This window comes from Morone saxatilis, unplaced genomic scaffold, assembly GCF_004916995.1.
Source record: "Morone saxatilis isolate NCDOM2014 unplaced genomic scaffold, NCSU_SB_2.0 Contig11, whole genome shotgun sequence".
Lineage (NCBI taxonomy): Eukaryota > Metazoa > Chordata > Actinopteri > Moronidae > Morone > Morone saxatilis.
The window spans coordinates 394,808-405,421 of NW_023339663.1; the positions used below are offsets into that span (position 1 = coordinate 394,808).

The 10,614-nt window shown below is 41.4% G+C and overlaps 2 non-coding genes across 2 annotated transcripts; one reads left to right on the forward strand and one right to left on the reverse strand.

Moving 5' to 3' along the window:
• The first annotated feature begins 3,323 nt into the window (after positions 1 to 3,323).
• On the forward strand, positions 3,324 to 3,396 carry trnav-uac. The gene has a single exon. It is a non-coding gene; the product is annotated as a tRNA-Val (tRNA).
• Positions 3,397 to 4,974: 1,578 nt separating this feature from the next.
• trnav-uac lies at positions 4,975 to 5,047 on the reverse strand. Its single transcript has one exon. It is a non-coding gene; the product is annotated as a tRNA-Val (tRNA).
• Positions 5,048 to 10,614: the final 5,567 nt, after the last annotated feature.

Consider the following 10,614-nt stretch of genomic DNA (forward strand, 5'->3'; position numbering starts at 1 on the left):
TGTCTGTGTGCAGGACTAGTAATGAGGAACATGGCAGGACAGTAATTTGACAGGGGATAAGCTTTGAGCCGCTGAGCTCGTCTCCTCAGTTCGCTGTGACAGTTTCGTTAAGTTGTGGTAATTAATTTGTCATTGTTTATTTGTGGGACTGAAGAGCCAGTTCCATTCAGTTATCCACTCTGCGCCGACGTGTCTGTTTGGAATTTTATTACTGTACAACCTCATTTGTTTGAACCTTGAGAGAATGAAGGTCAATTAAAAAAATCCAGAGAATTTTCCCTAAAGGGGCTGGAGATACAGAGGGAGGCTTTCAGCAATAAATGATGCTGACAGAAGAGTGCTGATTATACATTTAACGCCTTTTCTATCATACAAAACCCTGAACATTCAATGAGGATTATTTTTGCATGTTCAATGCCAAACAAAAAAGAGAAAGAAAAGTCATAAAACCTTGCCACACAGTATTGCAATTCAGTATGGTTAAGGTCTTTACAGGAATGGAGACAGATGGACACAGTTAGACAAAGCCAACATTAATTGTTGCTGTGCATAGGGGTAGTGCTGCCAGAGTGAATGATTTTCCACCCCTTTTTTCAAGTGAGTCAATTAGCATAATCCATCTTAGATTCATATACATTTATACATCACCAAAGAAAATAAAAACTACTCAGAAATTATTGTTGAGGGTTTCTCATAAAATACCAAGAAGGGGCGCCATATTTTGTAGAATTTGTTCTTTGATCCTTGAATAGTGTATCTAGATTAGTGCAGGATATCATGTCTCTGAGCCCATGTGAATAGAAAGGAGGAGCTGGGTCCTTCCGCTTAAGTGAAATAGCTCGTCGGGCTAGTAAAGAGGCAAAAGCCAGAAAGTTGAGCATAGCTTTAGGTAAGTTCAAATCTGGAGCAATGCCAAAAATACCAGACAAGGGATTGGGCTCAATTCGATGATGAAGGATTTCTGATAACGCATGAAAAACCGATGTCCAAAAGTTACCTAAAGAGGGACATGTCCAATACATTTGGTAAAGTGAGGCAGGTGCACCTTTACATTTATCACACATAGGATCGACACCGGGGTACATTCACGCTAATTTGGGATACGTGTGTGGATACGATGCAATACTTTAAATTGCAAAAGCTGCATGTCGAGAACACATATTAAGAGGGAGTGTATCCGATCAAGCACCATGTCCATGGTGTCCTCTGCCAAACGGTATAAATTAGGTCTTGTTCCCAAGCCAGTTCTTATTAGCTGCCACTGAAGAGCAGTGTAGTTTGGAAATAAGGTTACATAGATTAGACATGAACCTTTAGAAAGGTGGGATTAACAGAGAGAACTATATCAACAGGGTGACTGGGGGGGTTTATAAGGAATTGGGCTGGTTAATTCAATCAATTTCAATTCAATTTTATTGTATAGCGCCAATTCATAACAGAAAGTTATCTCCAGGACACTTTTCAAATAGAGCAGGTCTAGACCGAACTCCTTTTAACATTTACAGAGACCCAACAGCTACCACCATGAGCAAGACTTGGCGACGGGGGGCAAGGAAAAACTGCCCTTTTAACGGGCAGAAACCATTCGACAGATCCTTCGGCTCTAGGTGGTGGTCATCTGCCTTTGACCAGTTTGGGGGAGAAGAGAGGAGAGAGAGAGAGAGAGAGACAGAGGAGAGACAGAGAGAGACAAACAGATTGTACAGCAACAACAGAAGCAACAACTACATTAACAGTAATGATCGATGACGATCATGAAACAAAATGACGGTGACGACGACGACAGCAGCAACGACAGGGGACAGCGAGCAGCGACAACAAGCAACCGCCAGCAACAACAATAGGTCAACAACAACTAATAATAATAACAATAATATCAGTGATAATAGCAATGGCAGTCTAGCAGGACCCATGGCAGGAGGCTCCACCAGGATCCATGAGAACCTGGCAGGACGATAAAGCCACAAGAACTCCAGGGAAAGAAGTGAAGTTAGTAACATGCATTAATGGAACATGAATGGAGTGCAGAAAGAGAGGAGTGAGAGGAAAGAGGGAGCTCAGTGCACCATGGGAAATCCCCGATAGGTCTAGGCCTATAGCAGCATAACTAATGGAGATGGTTCAGGACTCAACCTGATCCAGCCCTAACTATAAAGCTTTATCAAAGGGAGGACGTCTTAAGCCTACTCTTAAATGTGAGAGGTCTGCCTCCAGAACCACAACTGGAAGCTGGTTCCACAGCGAGAGGAGCTTGGTTAACTGAAGGCTCTGGCTCCTGTTCTACTTTTAAGACTATTATTTTTTTCGGAACCACAAGTAGCCAGCATTCAGAGAACGTAGTGTCTAGAGGGTAATATGGTACTATGCAGCTCTTCAAGATAAGAAGGGGGCCTGACCAGAAGAGCTTTATAGCGTGAGGAGGAGAATTTTAAATTCTATTCTAAATTTTACAAGGGAGGGGCAATGCAGAAGAAGCTAGAACAGGAGGAGCATCGTGGATCTCTTTTCCTAGTTCCTGTCATTACTCGTGAACTGCAGCGTTTTGAATTAATTGGAGCGTCTTAATGGACTTATTAGGGCAACCTGATAATAAAGAGTTGCAGTAATCCAGCCTTGAAGTAACAAATGCATGGATTAGTTTAAGCGTTGTATAAAATATCTAATTTGTAAAAATCTAAAAAAAAACAAAAGTTTCTGTTAGCTGAGAGAAGCTAGCAAAACAATTATCAATGTATAGATCTTCAAGGCATTTCAAACCTTTTCTGTGCCAAATCTTAAATGCGCCATCAGCCATTGAAGGAGCAAATAAATGGTTAGTGTCATTGACTGATTTAAACTGAAAAAGGAAAAAATCTGAAGGCCAGCAGATAAACAGGGCGATCACTTGCAGTACACTTCCCTGTCCAGCTGATGTGTCAGGTCCGTCATGCATCACTTTGTTGTCTAGCTGACTTTAACGTAGCAGGCTATATTGCTATCCTAGCTATTGCAAAATACATGGTAGCTGAGTGTCCAAAGTTTCTTTAATTTCTAAGCCAGTAATACTGATCACGTTTCCCACGTCACTTTTTCATTTCAGAATCTGATCCATTTTATGTCCTCTGAGGGAACCTTATCTAGCTATCTTGTCGTGATTGCCGTCATTGAAATTTTGCACTTTAATTTGTGTTAATTAACACTGATTAAGGTTCTGTTCCAGTTACCTGACTCTGTTTGACCAGAATGGAACTGAACCTTAGTTAGTATCACCAATAACGTCATGTTTACCCTACTAGCTCATGTCCGGGTGGCTGCTGTGAAAAAGGTCTGTCCAAGTGTAGTGTGGTTCCATAGTGTAGTGGTCATCACGTCTGCTTTACACGCAGAAGGTCCTGGGTTCAATCCCCAGTGGAACCAGAACTTTGTCTCATTGGCTGAAGGAAGAACTGGTTCTAGCACACATCCCAGGAAAACAAATGAGATTTTGGTAGATATGTACAAATCAACTACAACTCCCAGATATTAGCAGTGCAACTGCTTTCCATTAGATGACACCCTGAGGTCCACAAGTGTCCATGTGTTTGAGAACGGCTATTATAATAATAATAAATATATCAATTTGGACAGGCTTTACTAAAATAATACATGAGCAGGGAGTTCACTATTGTAGGTTTAAGTTTTTACTGGAGCTCAGCTGGGGACGAGCTGTTTCTCCGTCCCGGAGAGATCCTCCTCCTTCAGCATCCTCGAGGCTCAGCTCGTTGTGAGCAAATGTTTCTCACTGCCATCCATCAGAGCCCGGAGGGATTCACTCACCATGTCGCCTGCTTCTCCTTGTTAATGCCTCCTCTCTCCGCCACAGCGTCCAGCCCCGGTCCAACCCTACAGGGAAGTAGCTTCTACGTCCCTCATGTGTTTCCTTCTGTTGCTGCCTTCTGCTCAGCTCAGCTGATGAATTATGGAGGAGAACAGGACGACAGAAACAGCCCAGTGCTGAGTGCATCTTCAATGTTTGATTAGACTGAAACAGAGAAAATCCTTCCAGGAAATACAAGTGAAGCTCAGTCATGCTAACAACTCTTTGAGGCTGTACTTAGGAACAGTGCTGCCTAAAGGCTAACTGCGGATGTTTAGCATAATGTTTGTTTTTTACAGCAATCCATCCAATAGTTATATTTCTATGAGTCTAATCCAATGCTGCTAGCATGTTTTATATGACTCAATATAAGAAGCTGTCCTGTGTGTGGCTTTCACCTTGTGAGTCTATGTGTGCTCAGTACACAGTCCGCCCATTGGAGTTCTCAGATGTTTATGGATCAGGTCCCTGTAAAGATGTGGGCACAGCAGTCTCTGAGTCCCTGTTGTTCATCCAGGCCGACATTAGCCAGGAGCAGCATCAAGTCCAAGCTGGGGCAGCATGACTCCTACCCGGCTCTCTTCCTCTCCTCTTGGGGCAACAGCACCAACTGTGGTGGGCTGATCTGGCTGTGTGTTTGTCTCAAGGTCCACTGCTCTGTGATCCAAACCCCACGCTTCTTTCTCCAATGACTGTAGACTTAAAACAAAAACAGAGAAGTTTAAAGGAGGAGTTGTCATAGTCAGTCTGTGAATCACTGAAATTCAATCAGAAATCATTCAAAGATGATTCAGCAATAAAGCCGAAAAAATAACAGATTAAAAAAATATATTTGCATGAAGCTGGACTTTTGGGAGCTTTTGAGCATTGGTTGGAAGATGCAGTACGTTCCTCCAGGTTCAGCTCACAGTGAATGACGTCCTGTTTTTAGACCCAAGTTTTCCTATTATTATAATAGCCGTTCTCAAACACATGGACACTTGTGGACCTCAGGGTGCCATCTAATGGAAAGCAGTTGCACTGCTAATATCTGGGAGTTGTAGTTGATTGTAGAGTTGTACATATCTACCAAAATCTCATTTGTTTTCCTGGGATGTGTGCTAGAACCAGTTCTTCCTTCAGCCAATGAGACAAAGTTCTGGTTCCACTGGGGATTGAACCCAGGACCTTCTGCGTGTAAAGCAGACGTGATGACCACTACACTATGGAACCACACTACACTTGGACAGACCTTTTTTCAGTGTTTGGATTCTCTGGATCTGTTTCAAACATTCTCCTCCTCTTCTTCCTGACAGATACACACAGACAAACACCCAGTTATAACAGAGAAACTAGTTCCGTGTCTCCGGTTTTCTTTGCTTGTTTGTCCCCAGGTTTATTTGGAATAAACACACAAAAAAAGAAAAACTGTGTAGTTTTTATGAGCAGTATATGAGAAACGAACAGTTATACGTATACGTCATATATAACTTAAAACAAATGATGCATTAAATTTGTTTTCTCTGTCTGTTTATTCTGAGGAAGATAGCCTTCATCCTTTGCTGTTAACTGTTAACGTCCCACACAGTGAATCCTTGGCCGTCGTCTCGTCAGTGAAGCTTTGAATATTTCAGCAGAGAGCTGCAGGTTCTGGGTCAGTGTGTCAGTGTGTGATCGGCTGTGACAGACTGCAGAGAAACTGAAAGAGGAGCAGAGAGGAGATAGTCTAGTTGTCACTGGCCTCCTCCTGTGAGAAGGAGTAGCTTGAATGATGATATTACAGATATTGTTATGTATCTGAAACACAGGAGTCGAAATCATTGTGACACAGTCTGCCTCCGTCACAGTGGATGAATCGGACTTATACAACTGCCTTACTGAAGCTCATATTTCTGCCACTGTTTCTCTCATTCAGACTCTTTATTTTACTGTTTTGGTCATCTGTCCAATGTTCATTACTGTAAACTAATTAACCGTTTGTAACCAGTTTGTGTTCATTAATCGTCCTTTTACTACGAGCCCACAGAAAAAGGAAACAGGAGGGTTTATTTCCACTTCCTACGTTACTTTCTGCTGTGTACAAGGTTCATTATTAGAAGGTAGGTCAGCTCAGTTTATGGGAATTATTAAGGTTCAAATCCCCTCTGCTCCACACTGTCAAACCAAACTCCATTCAAAAAAGCTGTTTTATGGTAGGGACATATTTTATCACATTAAAACCTTTATTTCCACCATCACTGACACTTAGTAACATCATTAACTAATCTGTGATAAAGAGTTTGACACAGATGGACACAGTTTAGCATTTTTATCCTGAAAACACAGATCTCTTATTTTACTGTCACTTTTGGAAAAGTAAGGTTTAATCTGCAAAATGTTACTTTTTACGGTGCTTGTTTCCCCCAAAAGGGGTACGATCATTCTGAAGACAAGAAAGTGACGTATGCCTGCTGTCATCCATCTTATCCCCAAATTCCACCGGGCACAGTCGAGTCATGTTCAGGTTCTAATCGCAGTCGGCGGAGCGATCACGCTCGTTCTAGACAATTCCACCAGAATTCCGCTCTGCTCCGCCTTGAATACGCTATTTTTTTTTTCTCATCTATTTTGGACGGAAGCCACGACCCACATTAACAGTACAGTCAATTTTCCAAATAAAATCACAACATTGTGACACCAGGCCAGAAGTCAGAGAAAAATCTTCTCTGACGAAAGTGGCGAAATGCACATTTTGTTTTTTCTCTTTAAGGACAAAATACGCAGACACATCGTTCTAACAATCTATATTAGATCATATAAGAATCAAAATAAAATCCATATCTGTAATCTTACCAACCTTGTATCAACTGTATTTGTGTGCATTTATTCCAGTGTAGTTTCATTCATTTAATTCAACAGAGGATCACGAACAGGCTTCTGATCAGCAGTGGCAGCAGAGACACTGCTCTCCTCCTCAGGTTGCCGCCGCGTCCTGACAGCCTGAAGTATTCTGGTTTTCTGTGTTTCTTCCAGCTGAAGCAGCGTCTCCTCCTCCTGCAGCCTGGGGTTGAAAAGGGCAGAGCTAATGAATATTCTAATCTGGCCTAGATTCCATGATAAAGCCTCGTAGGTGCTTGACAGCGCCTATTATCGTGTCTTTGAAATATGAAGCGTGCGGAGCGGGATGTGTGTGTTTGTGTGCAGGCAGGATTAATTTTTGTAGGCAGTCAAAGGTCGCCGCAGATAAACGACGTCGCCCGCTGAACTTCGAAGCGGAGCGAGTGTTTTTCTGCTGATGGGGGATTTTTGCAGCCGCGTTGAAATCTGGTTGTTTTCCAGGTCAGCGTTTGATGATCAATGAAATCCACTGGATCGTTTATTTTTAACTGTATTTTTTTATTTAACCTCGCCCAGGTTTTCTCAGTAACACCACAAGTGTTACTGAGCAGTTTTGCTCTGACTCATCTGACAGGAAGCACATAACCCTGCGAGAGTTATCTGACACCATCAGGAACTGATTCAGGTTCAGCCATGGCAGACGTGCAGCACGAACGTTACTGATGTAAACTGAGTGAGACTTCACCTCCTCCTATTTACAGCAGTTTTATCCGCAGAGGAAAAACAACAGGACTGGGCGTTCACACATCTTAAAATATACTTACACTTGCAGCTCTTTTCAGTCCTCACATGGCACATGTGCAGTTCAAAGCCACATCATGTAATTTTTCTACCTTAAAGTAAATAAGAGCTTCACTATCATTTTGATGCTATTCTGAGTTGTAATAGTTAGTTATAGCCTGTTTATATGCGCTTTGAACCGGTAACGTTTGGTAACACTTTAAATCACACACCACCAGCTACATCAGTGATTTTGGTGAAACTTGATCATTTTAATGAGAAAATGTTTTCCGCTTTTCCTTCTGTTGGCCGGTGGGTCCGCCTCAACTGTCTGAGATTTACAGAGTTTCCTGATGGACAGTAAAGTAACTGTTGCCAAATGTAGCTGCAGTTAGCTAATGCTAGTTAGCTTAGCCCCCAGGGTTGTTTGCTGAATGTTGTCTCCATTTTCACTGTAGGTAAACCCAGAAGAAATGTTTCTCATTATAAAAGGGACTGGTTTGTTTTCTGTTCTGTTCTTCTCTCCCTGTTTGACCTGGAAATAAAAACCCTCTGTGGCCCTCAGGGGACAGTCGTCACGTTCCCATCTGTTTATAGGCAGTAAAATGAAAAGGGGGTGACGTGCAAAAAGGTTACTGCGATTTATCAAGGTCATTTCTTCTCCTTTCATTTTAAATAAACTGATTGTTTCACTGGTTAGTTTGAGGACAAACTGCTGTCAGTCACAAAAAAAGGTTTTTATTTCCCACTTTAACACCACATTGTCCTTTTTGTCCCTCAGCAGTCAGCTGGAGGTGAACGGACAATTTAAAAGTGATTCCTCAGAGCTGAAGGAGCAGCAGCAGTTTTTCTTCAGACTTCCGTCAAAAACCTTTACATGCAACCAGAAATAAGCCACAAAAGGAAATAAAGAAATCAATCTCTGCTCTTAAAAACCCAGAGATCACACTGAGTTTCACAGCAGCTCTTCAGAAACCGTCACGGTGGCTCTGTCCACTATTTATCATAGTCTGTGGTCTGAACTTGACCGAAGATCTTCTGTGAGGGAAGAGGCTCCACTCTGTGAAGCCACTGTACAATGTATGAGTTTCTGTAGATCAACAGAGTGAGACATCTTCTCTCTAGATCTCACATCAGTTTCAGGAGTCAAACTTCCATCAAATCAGTAATTTAAGTTGCAGCTTTATAACGTTGAATCAGGACATTCAGTATTCGGATGAATTAGACTTATTTTATCTCATGTTCAGGTTGTACTTTGAGTGTGCAGTGGTCAGTTGTGTGCTTTAAATAATTATGAGATACTATGAGATAATTTAGAGTACATCATAGCAAGTCCTATTTATCAGATCGATCTCAGTTCGTACATGTTAAGGATGAATCCTCCATGCACACTAAAGTTAGTCATGGAGTTCCACAAGGTTCTGTGCTTGGACCAATCACCTTATATATGCTTCCCTTAGGCAACATTATTATTTCACTGTTATGCAGATGATACCCAGTTATATCTATCTTTTCTCAGACAAAACTGAAGTTCTTGTACTTGGTCCCAAACACCTTCATAACTCATTTAAATTCAGTGCTTTGGTTGTTTTCTAATGCAGGACGAGGCTGTTTCAATATACACTGTGTTCGTGTCTCCAAAGTTTAGATCTTAAAAAATAATCTAAACTTAAAAGAATAACAATTTCATTTAGTTTTCTTCACAGAAATGAACAAAATTCTGAGATATAGACCCACTGTGTAAAAGTTTCATACACCCTTCAGAATCAAGAAGGCCTCGGTGACTCAAGCTTTGGGGACCCCTCGTGGGGGCCTCGACCCCCAGGTCTAAAGATATCGTTACTCTAAATGGTGTTACCTTGGCCTCCAGCAACAGCATCAGGAATCTTCGAGTTATCTTTGATCAGAATATGTCCTTTAACTTGCACATAAAGCAAACTTTAAGGACTCGCCACTGTCGCCAAGGAGACCGGCTCTATTTGAAAAGTGTCCTGAGATGATTTCTGTTATGATTTGGAACTATACATTAAAATCTAACGACGGATGCTAAGCACTAACAACCAGATATGGCTTTTGAATCCAGAGCTCAGAAAAATATATTTATACTGTTAAAAAGTTCAATCCAGTCGAAGAATTAAAACTGCATAAAAATGTTAAAACAATAAATATCACTTTAAAAAGTTTTGGTGGCCTCAGGTGACTGAAATCTCAGGTGACTGGAAGGACTGAACAAGGAGACGCAGCGCTGCATGTCTGATGAAACATCCTGTGTGTGTGTGTGTGATGGCAGACGACCAGATGGCTGATGGGAGGAGATTTGACAGAAGAGGTGAACTGTACCAGGGATGCTGGGGACTGAATGGAAGAACAGACATCGTACAAATACTTAACTCCAATATCTGATATATCGGTTTTAACATATTTCATTAAGAAATATATAATAAAGATATTTCTTTAAAATCAATTCCGAGCACAAAGACAAATAGTGAGGATGATCCTGCTCTGATCCAGATCACATTGAGTGTTTTTTGCAGCGAGAGGCGTCTTAAAAAATCAATTCACTGTGAATTAAAAAAGCAGTTTTCAGACACTATATGTAACATTGCTGACATTACCTGTCTGTAAAACTGATGTCTTTTTGGCATTCCGACATCTGTTAATGTTTCATAACTACTTTACATATATGATATGTGGATTATAGGCAACAAGTTTATTTGCACAGCGTAGCTTTGGCCGGATTTTTATTAAACTTGGGTGGGAAGATGCAGCTCGGGCCAACAAACAACCCGGTTACACAAATTTTTTTTCACCTTCCTACAGCAAACTGAATTCGTGTGCGAACCCGACGTCATTAAAGTGATCGGTGTGCCATGGCGCAACGTACAATCAGTTTTGTTGTTTGGCAATTTAAAGGTTACAGAGCTGAAATTAACTGCCACTAGATGTCGCACTAGAGCACCAACATGGACGCCGCAGCCTACCAGAGTCCACTAATAACTTTACCTCACACTTAAAACTGGACAGAAACCAAATAAAACTCACCAGAACCGGCTTGTTTGTTTAAATAAATCCTTAACCTACAGAGTTAGATGTAACCACACATTCATAAAACAGGTTTATATAACGTAGCTAATCCTTGGGGACTAATGTGCGCATCACAGAAAGTGGTACAAATGAACCAGACACACACACACACATACTTG